The 14285-nt window shown below is 40.0% G+C and overlaps 1 long non-coding RNA gene across 1 annotated transcript in view; it reads left to right on the top strand.

Moving 5' to 3' along the window:
• The window catches only part of LOC142829444 (uncharacterized), a 90965-nt gene that overhangs the window by 15444 nt on the left and 61236 nt on the right, over positions 1-14285 (top strand). Inside the window, exon 2 of the long non-coding RNA XR_012903857.2 lies at positions 5174-5245. This is a non-coding gene — a long non-coding RNA (uncharacterized LOC142829444). The remainder of the gene's footprint in view (positions 1-5173; positions 5246-14285) is intronic.

Here is a 14285-nt window from a genome sequence, read left to right as displayed (position 1 = left end):
ATTTTTCTGCTATTTGTATTATCTCTTATGGTAAGAAGTGTCTGTAACTGGGACAAAAGATCATGTTTTAGTCTTAATGTGGTTCACTGACCTACTATAAATCCTTTTTTCCTTTCACAAGGTTGGTCAATCAACTGACAGGCAGACTGTCAGTTGCATCTGCATTTGTTTTAAAATCTGGTTTGTATTGGGGCTGTTTGCCTTGATACCACACAATTATACTTGTATAAAACAGGGATAAGAAAGGCTCGGAATCAGGGCCGTTTTTCAATCTTCCAGTTGTGCTCCACAAAGGATATGCTCAGAAGTGATATTTTTATTGTTGATACATTACTAACGTCCATTTTTATGGGTTTTAGTGAAGTTTGTTTCATGTTCAAGATTGCTTATGCAATGAGTGTTTGAAATTTCTAAATTCAAATACTGAGTTAGAAGAGATGGAGGCAAAGCAGTTCCGATTATTTTTTACATGGGCATAATTAATTTTTCAGTCAATTTAAAGAGAGTAGAAGAGATTTTCCTCCAACTGAAGAAAAAGTCACTTTTTGGGGGAGAAGAAAATTAGTTTAGATACTGCCACAACCAGCATAAGTTTTGTTTTTTTTTGAGGGGGAGCTTAGGTGTACGTAGCATGGCACAAAGGAATTTAGCACTCCTTGAAATATGCCCTTTCTTTTCAATGTCTCGATTTAAAGTTCAGTGAAGTGGAAATAAAGTACAAGAGCTTATCTGCACTCAAGATAATACAGAGTAATCTAGGCTCATTGTCAAAACTGAGAGAGTACAATTCGGGGGGAGGGAGTGTTGTTGTCTGGGGTAATATGAGACTGCATGAGTGAACCCAGGAGTCCAAGGAATTAGCAGGAGCATTAATTGTGTGACAGATCCTTAAAGAGCAACACATTATAAAGTGTCAGTTATAGGCTATTGGTATATATTGCTGGAAGTTAAAGTTGCAAGGAGGTTTGGACTCATGCTGTGAATACATAGGAACCCATCAATAAGTCTCTCCTGCTTGTGGTTGACATCTAATATGTCACACTGGTGATCAGCTGCCCTAGAGAAGCAGGACCGGGGAGCTTGCAGAGCTGCATGAGGGCTTTTATCACTGGTGCAGCATATTATCAGAAGCTCTGTGTGTGGTCCAAAGTCCAAGGCATATTGCAGCACTTCTAGTCCATCCCTTCCTCAAGAGAGATGTTTCTGGGTAATACAATCTCATGTGCCTTCAGCTAGTATGGAATGAAGCAATGCTAATAGGACAGTGTTTATTGGTATGTGTTTAGATCAGTATCTGCCTGCCTGCCAGCCTGATGAATAGTTCACATTCATTAATGCTGATAAAGAAAATTACTGAGCATTTTTCTTTTCTGGGTGTGGAACAAATCATGTCCATTCTGAAGTTCATTAGCCCAATGAGCAAGAACCTTCTCATTTGATTTTTGTATTTGTATATTTTATTATGCATTATATGCAATCTACAAAATGATCTTCAATATGCAAGAAGCAATCACTTATATTTTTAGTTAATATCTATCTTTTCTTTCAGAGAGAACCTTTAACAATTAGGTCAGTTCTAAATTAGAGTACAGACAAAACATTTTCAGATTACAAATACACATTAATCATTCTGTGCATCATAGCATTCATTTCATGATTTAACTTAATAAGTATATTTCCAAGAAACAGTCTGATGAAGTGACATGTTGAAGACTCCAGTATAAACTTTTAAAATGTTGATTGATTTAATTTAACAAGCACACCTGATATTTGCATATACTAATTTTATTAATTATTATTAAGTTCACACATCATGCATTTTGCTGGCTTCTAATTCCCTCTATATCAATCTGAATTTGTGAGTCTATCACATTTGATATCTCCAATCTGGTACTTAAATGCAACAAAAGTAGACACAACAATTCTTTAAACAACGTGTAGTGAGTAACATAGAAAAACATTGTTTTATTCAATACTAATGCTTGCTTTTGCCCATGTTTTACTTCAGACATGAACAAATGAAGTTAAAAAAATGAGAAACAGAGAAGGTAAAACCATGGGAATTGGAGATAAGGCTTCAAAATAGACAATGAAGAGCTAGAAAAGGTAGATCAATAAGGTACCAATCAGGCAAGATGGTACATGCTCTGCAGAAATAAGAATTGGCAAAGCGAATGTAGCCCTTGGATGAAATTAGGAACATTTGGAAACTTAGTTTTGTATGTAAGGATACAGCATTAAGCTTCTGTTCAGCTAGTGGTATAGCCATAGCAACCTATGGCAGTAAACCTTGGCAACTTAAGAAAACAGATGCTCAGAAGTTAGATTTCATAAGTGCTTGCAGGGAATATTAGGAGTAAGCTATGAAGAAAGAAACAAATGGTATCAGAAAAATGGATAAAAGTGAGGTTTCTATCACAAACAATTTGTAAGAGAGGACATCAATGGCTAGGGCATGTGTTATGAATGGATCATAACCAGCTACCAATTATGATTCGGAAGCCAGAAAATCCAACAAAAAAGAGGGGTAGACCAAGGATGACTTGGAAGAGTGTGATTATCAGTGACATAGAACAATTCAATTTGAAATGGAAGGACTTGGGTCACATGGCAGCTGATAAGCAAGCATAAGGATTACGAGTAGCCCAATGTGCTGAAAATCGTGGGATGATCTAAGGTCAAGATGTCCAGCGTAAGGATGTTAGGGGGTGTCAACACTACCACCCTAGTTCGAACTAGGGTGGTTAATGTAGGCAACCGGAGTTGCAAATGAAGCCCGGGATTTGAATTTCCCGGGCTTCATTTGCATATTGCTGGGTTCCACCATTTTTAAATGTCCGCTAGTTTGGACTCCATGCCCATGGCTACACGCGGCACGAACTAGGTAGTTTGGATTAGGCTTCTGATTCCGAACTACTGGTACACCTCGTTCCACTAGTCTGAGCCGCGTGTAGCCGCGGGCACGGAGTCCGAACTAGCAGACATTTAAAAATGGCGGCGCCAGGCAATATTCAAATGAAGCCTGGGAAATTCAAATCCCGGGCTTCATTTGCAACTCTGGTTGCCTACATTAACCACCCTAGTTCGAACTAGGGTGGTAGTGTAGACATACCCTTAAAGACTAGTCGACGATCCAATAAGCATTTGTTTATTGGATAGTCAGTCTACTAGTCAATTCCCCCTTGCTGTGTCTATCAGAGTCCCCAACTAACCCTGGGTTCCGGGAAAAAGTTTAGTGGAACCCGTCAGCTGGGGAGTCCCCAGTTGATCCCTGGTTCCACTGAAATGCCACACGGAGTCCAGGATCAGCTGGGGAGTCCCCTGCTGACCCTGGGCTCCATGAGAGCGCTTCCACTTTGAAATGCACAAGAGCCTCTGTTGGGGACTCTTGTACATTTCAAAGCTGGCATGCCATGCACAGCCCGGAGTCAGCGGGACTTCCTGCTGGCCCCGGGCTGCATGTGGAGTTCCGCATTCCTCCTTTGAAATGTACAAGAGCCCCAGAAGGGGCTCTTGTACATTTCAAAGGAGGAATGCAGAAGTGCCTATCATCTAGTTAAGTAGTCGATAGAAATTCCATCAACTATTTGACTAGTAAATTAACTGATATTTAACATCCAGAGATACAGTCCTGGGCCCAGTGTGACCCCAAACCTCTGTCTGCCTGCCTGGAGGGGAAATTAGGGTAGGTCAATGCAACTGCCCTGTTCTGTATATTTCCCCTGAAGCTCTGGTACTGATCAAGGTATTGGTCTAAGTGGACCATTTGTCTGACCAGTATTACCATTCTTATGTTTTTGCCTACCATCTCCATCATTGCTTTTCTCATTCACTTCACAATATGACCTGCTTCTCTGTTGTATGTTCTAAGCCTAGAAACCAAAAGTAAGGTCACAAGATTTATCTAAGAATAAAGAAAGGATTCCTGGAAGAGGTTTGTGAGTGGGAACCTCCTCCTCCTTAGTATTGTTCCCATTCACTTCACAGGGCTGAGCCTTAAATTATCCTAAGTAAGTTTGGGTTGACAGTATTTAAGCAAACATTTAATTTCTAATATATGTAGCCATGAGACCATTCTGGTGAGAAGAAAAGTTCCTGAAATTCTGACATTGCATTTCTGCATCGGGCAGAAACAGTGTCTTCTCTTATTAGATAAAAATGGTGCCTTTGCCTCTGTTTGTCAGAAGCTGGAAATGGGCAACATGGGTGGATCACTTGGGCTATGTCCACAATGTAGGCTTCTTGCACAAGAGTTTTTGCACAAAAGCTTCTTGTGCAAGAGCACGTCCACACCTCAAAGCGCATCGCAAAAGCATCACAAAAGCAATGTCCTTTTGCGCAAAAGAGCGTCCATGCTGCTCTTGCACAAGAAAGCTCTGATAGCCATTCAGTTAATGGCAATCAGAGCACCTGTGCTTTTTCCCATAGGGGTTTATTGCACAAGAAACCCCTGCGGAGTGTCCACACTTGCCTTTTTGCACAAGAACTCTTGCGCTAAAAGGAGGTTTACCTACACTGCAAAAAGCCCTCTGTTCTGCCATTTTACTGACTATTTACTTGCGCAAAGCTCATTTGAGGTGTGGACGCTCTGCAGATTTTTGTGCAAAAACCTGCAGTGTAGATGTAGCGTTGATGATTACCTATTCTATTGATTCCTTCTGTAGGAATTAGCGTTAGCCACTAGTGGACGACAGGTTACTGGGCTAAATGGACCTTCGGTCTGATCCAGGATGGCTGTTCTTATGTATGTTTCTTATGTATTTTGAGATTTACCTTTATTTAAAAAAAGAGAGAGCTGGTTACATGTGAATCTTTACTTTGTGTCCTCTGACACAACATTAAAGGTTAGCACTTAAGAATAATGTTTCTGCCAGATAATTAAATAAAACAATACAAACCAAACATAACAAGTGAATTTATAATTGGATATATGCCTAATATGACATTTGTCCAAAAAAGTTATCTCTGAGCCTCAGTGGATTTTTGTCACAATTGTTCTCAGAACAGTTCCTTATATCATAGTCTTTTTGGCTGTTAAGGTGAATTGTCACTTGAAGTCTCTTTGTTGCTCTTGATATTTGTTTGTCCATGGTTGTGTTAACTCTGTTAGCACATAGTCACTCTCAGTATTATGGGTGCCTGAGAGAGCTATTGTCCTTTTGCTTTTATTTAGATCCTGTTCATCACAAGGAATCAAGGACTTTGAGGAGGGTTTGACATCTTGATGCAGATGATACCTTGGCAGGTTGTCCATTACTTTTTTCTTTGGAATTGTGATGTAATGATCTGTTTTCTATTACAGCATATCTTCTATACTAACTGTTGTTCTGGTCTAGCTTCAGGACTAATTGTTGGCTCAATTAGCCTGTTCGATATGACCACCAATCAGTATTGGCGGTCCAAATGAAGTATCTTAGGATGTGTTGCAACACAATGTTAAGTATGGTTCCCTTCATGCACCATGACACTTTTTAAAAATTGAGTTACTTTGTGACTTGAATTGACTAAGGAAAAAGTCTATATAAGCATACTGGTTACAGCACAGTCTTCAAAAAATGTGCCTTAGTGAGAGAAAAATACTTACTCAGATGTTAAAAGTCCTTTTAGCTTCACCAATGTACCATAAATCTTGTGCAGTGATGTTGCAATCTCATGAGACCTAAATCTAATCTCTGACAGCTTCTATTCAGATATTTATTATGTGAAACACTCATCTTGGCAAAATCTTGATGGGTTCTATCATTTTTATGTATAATGTTGCTGTAAGGAACTGCATTTATTGACTGTCGGGTGAAAATGTGATATTTATGCAAACTGATTTTGTAAAGCAACATCTGCTGTTTGCTTTTCAGGGCCCTTTTCCCATAAAAGTCTCTGCATAGCTATAAAAAGAGGTTAATTTAAGATTAAACTCTTCCTTTTTAATACAGCCTCAAGTAAATAGTTTCAAAAAGGAAAGGAACTCTTTGGTGCATTTTCATAAAAATAGGGCTGAATGCTGTTATCTGAGCAGTGCAGGATTAAGCTGTCTAAGTACTAAGAAAGGGCCAAGTAAGTTGGTCATGTAAGCCAGATACTGAGATCAGTGTTTGCCCCAAACTTAAGCCAAGACTTAATGTTTTGTTTGGAGGGGGCGAGAAGGGTTCAATAAAAATAACCCTTTAAAATAGAGCAATGCATAGGGGACAGCATGGTCCAGTGCCTAGGCTGAATATCCAGCACTGAAGTTAATGACTCTATTCTTGATGGTGCTAAGGTTTACTCAGTGACTTTAGGCAAGTCACTTAAATGTTCTGTACTCCCGGTTCCTTGTCTGTGAAATGGGTAAAATAATCCCCTCACTTTTTTGAGAGCTTCAGAAGACAGATGCTCAGTATTCTCTTTATTTGTACAATAAGCATAAACACATTTTTATGTTTATGTAATTATGTTTGTTTTTCCCTCTTATATTTTGGAAACCAGTCTTTTATCAAACTAGTCCCATGAGCTTTATGGATAATATTTGTCCACTATTAATACAGTTTGTATTATAATATACGCAATACTTAGGTGCTGGCTTCTCATTGGACAGTTCCTGCCCAGAACAACTTTTGATCTAAGACAAGGAAGAAATGAAGGTGAGAAAGGAACAAAGGCCACATTTTTGGATTCTCCCTTCTACCACCACCAATAAAAGATACCTAGAACAGATTCTGAGCTAGTATAAGTTACCATAGCACCACTGATTCCTGTTTTGGGCTAAGCCCACCTTGGCTCAGAGTACATTTAATAGAAAAGATGACTTTTCTATGATTATACATGCATTGTGGATAACCCAGGACCCTTCACTGACGAGTGTGTGTGTGTGTGTGTGTGTGTGTGTGTGTCAGGGAAAGTGCATAATGATCACCTCTTTAGGAACACAGGACTGTTCAAACAATTGCAAGCAGGGATATTCTTTCCCTAGTGTCAGGTTACCATTGATGTTGAAATGCCAATAGTGATTCTAAGGGGCACAGCGTACCTCTTGCTCCACTTGCTCATGAAGCCATATGCTAGTCACCTTGACAGCTTCAAGAAAATATTCAATTGCTGGCTCAGCAGTTGTAGGACAGGGAAATGTGCTTCGTAGCAATTTGAAGGGAAGTTAGCAGTCTTTATTCACCAGATTAGATGTCATTGAGAAAAATATCCCTCTGGATATCCCTGTTGTGTCTTTCATAATTTCAGTGAGGCAAAGGGGCGGGAACGGGAGCGGTGGAAAGGTGGTGCCGGGGTGAAATGGATCTCTCCAGTTTTGTGGCTTCTGAACATTGGCTCGCAGAACTAGATGACTGGAATGGTGAGCTTCTCCATTCTACTCTATCATCTTGATACTATTATCCCACAAAATTGAAATGTGTAAATAAGTAGCCTCATGAAAAATGTAGTACCTTATGTAAGTCAGCAATACGAGAATAACGCTGGTCTGTATCTATATTAAAATAGTGTTGTTAACATGTGATTATGTTCCTATAATTTATATCCGCTATTTCTTTCTAGCAATTATGAAATGCAGCAATTCATATCCTATACTGTTGTTTAAAAAAAAAAAAAAAAAAAACCTAAGCTCTTGAATTCAAAATCCTGGAAACCCTGATCTGGCCATCCTGGGGGAGGTGGGACTTGAGCACACGACCCTGTCCTCCCAACATGAGTGGCATATCCCGTAGGCCACACAAGAACCTGCCCCACCATGTTCCTGTCAGGCTGACCCTTATCCAGGTTGGCTCCTGTTCTGCTTACCCACTTGGCAGTATGTAAGGAATTCCTGGTGCACTTCACCCCCAGCTCTTCCTTTTGACAGTCTTTCACAGAGCTCCTGCTGATTAATTGTTATGCTGAATATGCTTGAATTAGTCATTAATTTTGCCTAAAAAGGAATAATCCTGGGACATTTTCTATAGCAAAATGCTATTGCTTGTATTATTAATTACTTTCTCTAGTGGTGGTTCCCCTCCCCTCTTCCTGAGAACAATCACTTTTTCTTTCTGCAATCCAGAGACTTGGGGAAGAAGTCAGACATTTTTAGGCACCTGTGATAGAAATTGCTGTTTAAATGTATCAAAATACTCAGCATGTAACACAGTTCATCACTGAATGGTTGGGGAGGGTTACATCACAAAGTGTTGGGTGGAAAGGAGGTTGTTTTTCAACTACGTGTACACAAGTGGTTTTCCCTATTGGAAATAGCTAAGGACAGAAGTGTTATTGTGCATGTTTGTATGCCATTGCAGATGGCAGAATTTGCGTAAAGGATGGAGAAGTGATGAAAGGAATGGTGACTTAGGCCATGTCTACACTACGAGATAAGGACACATTTCTTAAGGTCCACTTCTTACCACCCAATTTTTGCAAAGTTGAAGTTCCATGTCCCCATTGTGTGCAAAATTTCCCCAGCGGGGAGAATGCCAGAAACATTGAGAGTGATGTACTGTGGGTAGCTATCCCGCAATACCCGTGCTGGTTTGAATTCTGGGTTAGGCTTCAGGTGCATGCTGGGACCAAAACTGTGCAACAGGTGACTCTGGGTTCATGATTTCAGTGTCCCATAATTCACTTGTCTATTCCCTCCCCCTTGCTTGGGAAACAGTCTTTTCGCTCCCTTTTTTTTTGGTCCTGGTTATTTGTGCGGATTCCATAGCAGTGCAAGCATTGAAGCATTGTGATGATGTTTGCCTTGGTGCACCCAATGGTGGAGTATGTCGAGAGCGTATGTATGGGATTCCAGCAAGAGAACAAATCTGAGGATGCTATGGATGTGCTGTTTATGTAAGCCCTGGAGTTGAGTGAATTGAAATACTGCAGGCATTTGATCTGCTAGAAACAGCATTCTGCTGGTACTGGTGCTATTTTCTTACTTCGGCCAGAGCCTGCAGATGGGAGAATAAGAGGGGAGGCGGGGGAGTGGGAGAGATGGGCTGAAGGGATGGGCTAATAAAGTTAGTAGCAGAGAGAGCAACTAATAGCTTCCCCTCCATCATTCAGGTTGCCATGTGAGATATCAGGGATCTGTACCCAACTGTGGGATGCCCTGGGAGGAGGGGATTGTATCAGAGGTTATAAAAAAAAAAATTCTTGGCTCTCACCGCTTGCCTGCTGACCATTCTCCTGCACCATCCCCTCGCTGTCCTCCACACTGCTGCCCTTATGAGTGTTTTGGAGGATTCCACAGTGTCTTGGGAAGCTGGTTGAGTCCTCCACACCTCATGGTCAAATGCAGTGCTTGTAAAAGTGGCTTGTTTGCCATTAAACCGTCTGATTTGTCTCATTGTGTGTGGTGGTGTGTGTGGTTTTTTTTTTTTTTTTTTTGGTAGGACTACCTCATATTCTTTATTTTCACATGGTACTGCTGGGCACCCCGGCACATCATTTCTCCATCATGGACTTTGTGATCTTTGCATAGATATTTGAATTATTTTTGCTGGTTGGAAGCTCTATGAGAATGGATTCCTCTCCCCCTGCATCAATAAGGTCCACGATCTCTTTCATGCTCCATGCTAGTGCTTGTCTGTGCCCATGGGACCTGGAGCTCATGGAACTTGAATTCCTGGCCCAAAGTGCTGCCTGCTCTGTGTTGTCACCACACTGCCCACTAAAGAAATTATATTCAAAGTTTCCCATGGGCTTTTCCTGTTCACTTAGAGAACAGTAGAGTCCTGGTCAGAGCAGGCACAGTGGAATGCCTCCCATGGGCCAAGAACATAGACTTTTGCAATGTTGTGTTTACACTTCCATAACATAACTTTGCATGCTCAACATTTAGGATTAATGCTTGTGAAAAACAGGCCTTTAAGTTGATAGAACAGGCTTGGTAGTAAGGATTCATTGTTTAGAATAGTGATTATATGCAGATAAATTTGACAAACTTCTAGTATAGACCAGGCCTCAGTTGCCAACCTAATCCTTAATGCTATGGAAAGTGTAAGGGACTATATACTTTTTTCATGGTGAAGGTCCAATTTCATTCATAATGTGGAGTGGAATATAAACATAGGCCTAAGTCTACAGCCTGGTCTACATGCAAAATTATATCAGTTTAACTTAATTTTTAATTGATCATTTATCATTTGATTAGAAACTCATAGTTAAATTGAGGCAATTGTGTGTGATCACTTGGATCGACTAAAATCTGTATTTTAATTTATAGGACCAAAATAACCAGTTTTAAACTGATATCAGTATGTCTCTGTGGGATTTGAATTGATAATTAATTAAATTGGTGCAAGTTTGAGTAAACACACCTTCTGTTCCTCTTCACCCACTGAAATTCATTGAGAGTTAGGTGTCTCTAAAATTCACTCACCATGATGCATGTGCTTAAGTGATTTGATTCATTTTTTTAAAACACTGCAGTCTTCCATCTCTATCCAGTGAAGTGCTTACTGTAGGGAAGCCTGGACAGCCCTGCCTTGACAATAATGTCTGCTTTGAGGATAGTGCAGACCCCTGTAAAGCAAACCCCAGGCCTGGTTCTAGTCTTGTGTGCCAAAGCATGCAGGCAAGGCTTGGGTTAAAGGAAATTGTTTTGCATAACAATGCAGATTAAGCCTGGTACAGCAAGACCACATCAAACACAAACAGGACAAGCAACCTTATACTGGTACTTCTGTTCTGATAAGCAAAAATTACAGAGTACAGCCATGAAACTTTTAACTACATGTATAGTTTTAGCAATATCCTGCGTGGCAGAATGTACTCCAAATATGAGTGTAATAGGTGCTTTATACAATACATAATTACCAATATGTAATCAATTGGTAGAGATGATTAGAACGACCAAGTCAAGTATAAATATAGGTGTAGAACACATAATTGGTGGAAGGGATGGGGTAAGGGGTCCCCACTAACTTACTCACTGCAGTTAAGAAGTTGGTGCCTGTTCCTACCAGCAAATGCATTGTGGAAGCCTCTACACGTGGGGAAAGAAAGAGGCCACGACCTTCCATTTGACAAGTGTAACTTGCTAATGGTGGAACTGTGTGATATTTATAGAAATAAGTACATGTATGCTTATATCTGTAACGTTACATATATTGTGAACTGTCCTAGGCGTAGGTAGTGTTATATTGTCTATGCTACCTATCCCATTCTTTGGAATGGATTTATGTAATTCTTCATTTCTTTCCTTTACTTTTCTGTGTATAATAAAGTTAGATACAGTTTCTTTGGTGTTTACTGGCTCCTCTCATATCTAATATCCCAAACACACGACACTTCCCTCTGAAGTCAATGGGACTTAAGTGATGGAGTATGTAAAGGGTAAGTAACAATCTGGATAATGGTTACCATGTTAAAGAGAAGATTGGCTAAGGCAGTATTTTTTCTGCTTGAGAGAAAGTTTGCTTTCCTTTCACTTCCTGTTTGCTGTGAACAAGGAACATAACTTCTAATGAATCCCTTGTGTGTAGAACAATGTTATTTTCTTTCCCCCCCTTCTCTATTACCATTCTTTTTGAAATATATATTCAGAGTCACTTCTCTTTCCCCGCGCTATAAACTGCAGATTCGGGTACTTTGTGGTGTGAGAACTGTATGCATCAGCTAAAAATGATGTAAATGGGTGGGGATAATTATATTCATCACATGGTTATTACTATTCATTATATAGCTTTACACATTACTAAATAAGAGTTTAAGAGGAGCTGTAATAGATGTGTAATTACATGCTAATTCGGATAAAAGAGTTTACCTGTAGTTAATTTGTTGCTCTCGCAGACAAAGTTTATGGGGCTTGAGATGGAACAAGTATCCACAGTAAAGAAGCCCTTCTACTTTATCTGCCTTTGGGTCACTTTACTGTTTTGCTGAATATGGGTTTCATACCAGCTTAAAATTCTACCAAGTTAGAATGCTAGTGTGTTACACTCACTTGCATTAGTATAAATCATTATACTAGGTACAGGACAACATAGAATCCAGCCTAAAATGTTCTGATAAAGTGCCTTTACTTAGTTAATTGATTATCTAAATAAGTAATGTAATAGACTTAATTCTAAACCATTACCAACCCAGATTAACACCACTGGTTTCAGTGGAGTTGCTGTAGGTTGTCATCAGTATAACTGAAATCAGAATCTCTCTCTCAGTCCTTAAATGTGCCTATTTGAAGTGAAACCTTAGCAACAGTTCAGATAAATCTGGAGAAAATAGCACAGTCTTTCAAGAGCCGGTGAACCCTTTTTTATTACAACTTCTATCTTCAAAGAATCTATATTACCTTTTAAAAATGCATGCTCTGGACTGGAACTTGGTAAAATAGATTCTTGGTGTAGAAGCAACTATATGTGAACCCATTTTGAGGAGAGTAAAAATAAAATTTTATTGAATTCATGTGTGTTCTTTTCTATCTCCTCCCCTCCCCCCCAAAAAACCCCCTTTTTTTCTGAGGATATACTAGGCTGGATCATAGATTAAAACCTCAAATTTTATATTTTTACATTTTGAAAAATATTGGGTATTAATCAAGGCACTACGGTTTTGTAAGTAACATGCATTTTCCTTTTAAAAATTGGAACATCTAATTGATTCAAGAGTTTTTAACTCCATTTAAATCAATGGAAATGTTACCTCTGTTCAGTTCATGAGGACTTCTATTGATAAGACAGTACATTTAGAATAGTGGAGGACTCTTCTCCCATCAGGTATTGCAGTTATTTTGTATGACTGACTTCTATTGATGTCAATCACAGTTGAAAAGCATTCTATTTCAGTCTCTTGAGAGAGGCTGAGGATTGTATAGCTTTGATTTGGAGGCATATTTTGGACTTCAGAATTTTAATTTCTGGTGATAAATGAATAGAAAATAATTAATCTTGGTTTTTTGATTCTACAATGAGTGCTGGCAGTGAGAAATACTTCCCATTTTAGTACTTGAAAATAAAGCACAATAGCTATGGAAATTATCCAAGGATAATGAAACCTCAGGATGACAATTTTATAGAATCACTTTTCAGATTAGAATTACTCCTTAAAACATTTCAGCAAGTTAATCAGGAGGGAGCAGAAACAATATCATATGATTCACATAATTGCTTAGCTATTCATGTTGTTATGAACTGTTATAGATCAGACGCTATCCTGAAAGCTGTTATTTTGACTATTTGGGGAATACGTATGAATATTTTATCCCAAAATTGGAATGAGTTCATGAATGGATTCACTGACACACAAGGGCTTAGTTCTTCAGATTATTCACAATGACTAATATATCCATCTCTATTTTTATGTAGAACTTTATTTGAAGAATTTCAAATGACTAATTAGCAGGTCATTGTTAAAGGCAGGCTTCTTACATGACATTCTGTGGTAGGTATACATCTATATCTCTATAAATCAGACAGTATAGGTTGTACCTCTGAAAACTGGCACACACTGGTGGTCTGGTAGGACCATTGATGCTCCTAGACCAGAGATACCAGAAGCCTAAGGGCAGGAGGGCCAGCTGGGGTTGAGCAACAGAGTTGGCAGCCCAGCTGGGGGGCAGCACAGGACCAGGGCTGGAGTCCTTGCAGCAATCTCCAGCAGCCTGTAGCAGAGCAGTGCTGAAGACTCATGGCAACCTCCAGCAGCCCTTGGGAGCACGAGGCAGAGGCTGCAGCCCCATAGCAGTGGCGAGCCAGAGTCCCCCGCCAGTCTGCTGGAATCCTGCAGCAGCTCCCTGGAGCATGAGTCTGGGGCTGAAGCCCTGTGGCTGCCTCCAGATGCATGAGGTGGAGCCCCACAGTAGGAACTGGAGCCTGTGCTGCCTAGGGAGCTTGCAGCAGCTGGGCAAGCAGCCCAGCTATGTTGGGCAACTGGGTGAGGCAGGGCATTTGCTGGGGGAACCTGTCAGCAGCATGCAATGGGCTTGGAGCCCGTGGTTGGAGATCCCCTCTGGTTGACAAATTGTCGTCTTAGGGACCAGTCAGATGGAAGGTCTGGTCTGTGGTATTTTTCATACTATAGACTTAATAGTTTGGACTGGTGATTTAGGAGAAATATTTGAACTGAATTTAGAACATGTCATTTAGCAGCTGAAATTCTGAAAGCTGAGAAGTTCAGCTATTGTAGTACCTTCTTCTTTTGCATTAATCCTCTGTGTGTGTGTGTGTGTGTGTGTGTGTGTGTGTGTGTGTGTGTAAACTCTGTCTGGGGGTGAGGGATACATTTACAATGGTGGGAGGCTCATAACTTGGAAGATTAAATGACTGTTCTGAGGCTTTCCTGAAAATCTGTCCATTTTCCACTGATGACGACATAGTTTACAATTTCTGGTCACAAAGGTG

This window comes from Pelodiscus sinensis, chromosome 4, assembly GCF_052426305.1.
Source record: "Pelodiscus sinensis isolate ZL-2025 chromosome 4, ASM5242630v1, whole genome shotgun sequence".
In the NCBI taxonomy this organism is placed as follows: domain Eukaryota; kingdom Metazoa; phylum Chordata; order Testudines; family Trionychidae; genus Pelodiscus; species Pelodiscus sinensis.
Note: the sequence above shows the minus strand (reverse complement) of the source record. Positions and strands in the feature narration are given on the sequence as shown.